Below are 3,377 nucleotides of genomic sequence, written 5' to 3'. Positions count from 1 at the left end.
TTTAATGTGAAATTATGGGAGCCAAAACCAAAGGGGATGAATTGACTCCATGCCATTCATTAGCTTTATTATTGAAACTGTTCTCTTTCTATAGTGGTTGCTTGCGGGTGGTTTATTTTATTTATGTGTGTGGTGTGTACAAATTATTGATTTTAGAGTTGATTATGTGAGTGTGTGTAGATAATGAATGATACATCTGTGTGTATAAATGATAAGCGGTGTATGAGTACATTATATCTTGTGTTGTTATATATATATATATTAAGATGAATAAATTGTGTGGTTGTATTATATAAAATAGTTCATTAAGATAATCGCCTGTCAGATAATATGAAGTACCACAGTATAAGTCAAGGTTTTATTCAATATTACTGCACTTCACACTAGCTGATAGATATTTAAAACGTGTTTCTTAAACGAACTTTGAGGTACACAGGCTATTTTTTTAGTATTTAAACGTCTTTTTGGTTTGTCCTGAAAACGGACAATTTGAGGATACACACAGGCTATTTATAGCTGATTAAAAACACCGTAATTCAATCTCCAAGACTCTTCGATAGTTCTTTTGATTATCAGGATTGTTTACTTTCAGGTCAACTAAATCTTTGGGAAGACAAACCAACTATTCAACTATCCTCTTTACCGCGACGCTGAAATGCCCGGAAGATTAAGTCATGACGCTATCGCGTAGGCTTCTGTCGATCCTTTGCGTAATGCGGAGTGGGCGTGGTTGTAATCTAACTGGGTTGGAAAAAAAGGTAGAACCAAGCCCCCAGGAACTGCCCCGCGGGACTCTGATGAAAATATTCGTGCTGGGCCCAAACGGCAGGCGTACTGCGCACTGTTCCGATTTGCGTTGCCAGGGCCCGGAAACAGCTTTTCTTGCCCATTGACTTAATGTATCCCCTCCATCGGGCTTAACTTGAATAACCCCTTAGAACCGGCCATTTGCTGTTAAGGATTTTATTTAATGACGCATGATATCTTTCTCTTGTTAGTCAAGGATCAATGCCCATGAATGGTTAGGTTCTTGGCTTTTGTGGTTCCGTTGATGGGGTGGTAAAATGAGCCACTAACATTTAAATAAAATTGATAATTATAGTAATGGTCAAAGCCCTTTTTAGAAATGAATTGCAACATAATATTCCACGGAGCTTAGATCATATAACATTTACGGCTGCGGGTTCCGGCTCATCTTCCAGATTGTCAGTTTTCTCTGTTTGGGAAAATGGACCAGCTGGTGAAGCGTGGGGGGCGGGGCTTTTATTACGCGGAGGTGAAAACACTACCGCGTTAGGTCTGCTCGCGTGTATCCTCCTTTTCATCTCCTCCCGCCACCCTCCTCCCTCACCCCCTCTCGCCTCCTCCGTGCTAACATTTCAGCTATTGGGACGTCCCTTGGTAAAAATGCGCCCGCTGTCCCGGCCGTGCTGTGGGATCGATTTCCGGGTCAGGTCCCGAGAGGGGAGGAGGAGTCGAGAGTCGAGGAGGTATTTGGGGATTGAGGCCTTCATTTGAGCTTGGTTGGGAGCGACAGTGTGCTGACTGTGTTTCTAAGAAGCGGTGCTGACGGGAGTTTCTGGTTCTGGGTGGGGGGGTGGAGCCCCCAATCCCCGATCTGGCGACCTACGCGACCATCCCCAATTATACTGGGAGGGACTCCTCCTCCATGTCCTTCGGTCACCTTCCTGTGGTCTCCCGCTCGAGATCTAACGGGGCGGGCTAAGACGCAAGGAAGGGAAGCCGGGAGTGAGGGAAGGAGGCGGTCCGAGCGAGGGGGGTATTGCGGTATGAGGTCTTCAGGATTTAATTGCGGATGTCCTCGCTTCACTCAACGTCACTTTTAAACGAGCGTCGGCTGCGCTTTGAGCATGATGACATGGTGCCACAGCTGCTATCCCCCATCTTCATAAGCGTCCTAACTGCAACTACCCCTTGTAGAGAACCTGACGCCATTTGTTGTTAACCTTTCGTATTTGAAATGATTACAATCTTTCTCTTGTTGTCAAGGAATCTAATGCCATGCATGGGTTTGTCACTGCTTTTGTGGTTTCCGTTTTGGTGCTAAATGTAGCCATACATATTAAATCGAAAAATTACTTAATTCATAGTTAGCGTGACTAATGTGCAGAAGCCTTTTAGAAGATGGATTGCAGATATAATTCCCACGGAGCTGTGGATCACTTGATCACATTTATGGTTGGACGCTTTTCCACTCAGTTTCTTCCAGGGTTGTTTGCGTTTTCCTCTGGTTGAAAATCGCCAGCTGTGAACGGTGGGGCGCGGGCTTTTATAGGGAGCTAGGTGAAAACACTTCGCGTTGTGTGCTCGGCATGTATCTCCCTTTGTCTCCTCCCACACCCCTCCTCCCTCACCCCTCCTCGCTCCTCCGTGTGCATTTCAGCTTTGGGCGTCTTCAAAATCGGCGTGTCTTGATCGTTTCCTGGGTCAAGTTCCGGGAGGAGGGGAAGAAGAGGAATCGAGTAAGGGTATTGGGATGAGTACGGGCTTCAATCCGTGAGGAATGGCTGCTTCGGTAGCAACATGTCTTCCGAGTCACTTTCCTTCAGAAGTAGGCAATTTGAATCCTGGAAGTTGATCAAGATGTGGAGTTTGGTGAATATGAAGAGGTGGCGGAAAAACAGCCTTACATCTTCGCACAGATTTGGGAAATGGTCCGTGCGCGCAAAGCATTGTGGGATGAAGAGTCTTACCCATGTGAGCCTCGAAATTTACCCCCCCAAACCAAGGACGCCGCCTCTCGTCGCGCCACATACTCACAGTATCGCTCGGCAGCATTGCGCCCAACCAGCTCCCCTCTTCCCTGCGCGCCACCTCCGCTCGCGCACCGTAGTATCTGAAATTATTGGCTGGACGCCTAGTTCCTCTGCGATTGAGAAACGGCCGAGGAGTCGAGGAGGGGGATTTGATGAAAGGAGAAAGGGTCCCCGGTTCCTTTACTTCCTGCCTTGGTTGTTTTCCCGCCATCGTCAGTGTCTGCCCCGCCCCTGATTGTTTCCACCTGTGCCCACTTGCCTCTTGTAGTGCCCTGTCTCCCTTTGTCTTGTGTCTTATGCTCTCCAGCGTATCCTATTGCATCTAGTTATCGTTACAGTCATTGTCCGTATAGTTATAGTGGTAGGATCAGGTATGTAGTATCTAGTTATTTGTTAGGTAAGCATTAGTGTAGATTATTTTTGTTGTATGTATTTTTGTACTGTATCTGCTTTTCAAGCAAAGACTCTTTTTGTACTTGAATCCTGTGTCTGCCTTCGTGCTTTTGGGTCCACTCCTTGTACACCCGTGACACACCTCCACCCAACGCTCCGACCATATCACCCCTGTCCTCCAGGACCTCCACTGGCTCCCAATCAAAC

The sequence above is a fragment of the Notothenia coriiceps genome, unplaced genomic scaffold, assembly GCF_000735185.1.
Source record: "Notothenia coriiceps isolate Sejong01 unplaced genomic scaffold, NC01 NC01_scaffold00000662, whole genome shotgun sequence".
NCBI lineage: Eukaryota > Metazoa > Chordata > Actinopteri > Perciformes > Nototheniidae > Notothenia > Notothenia coriiceps.
This window is presented reverse-complemented; position numbering follows the sequence as displayed.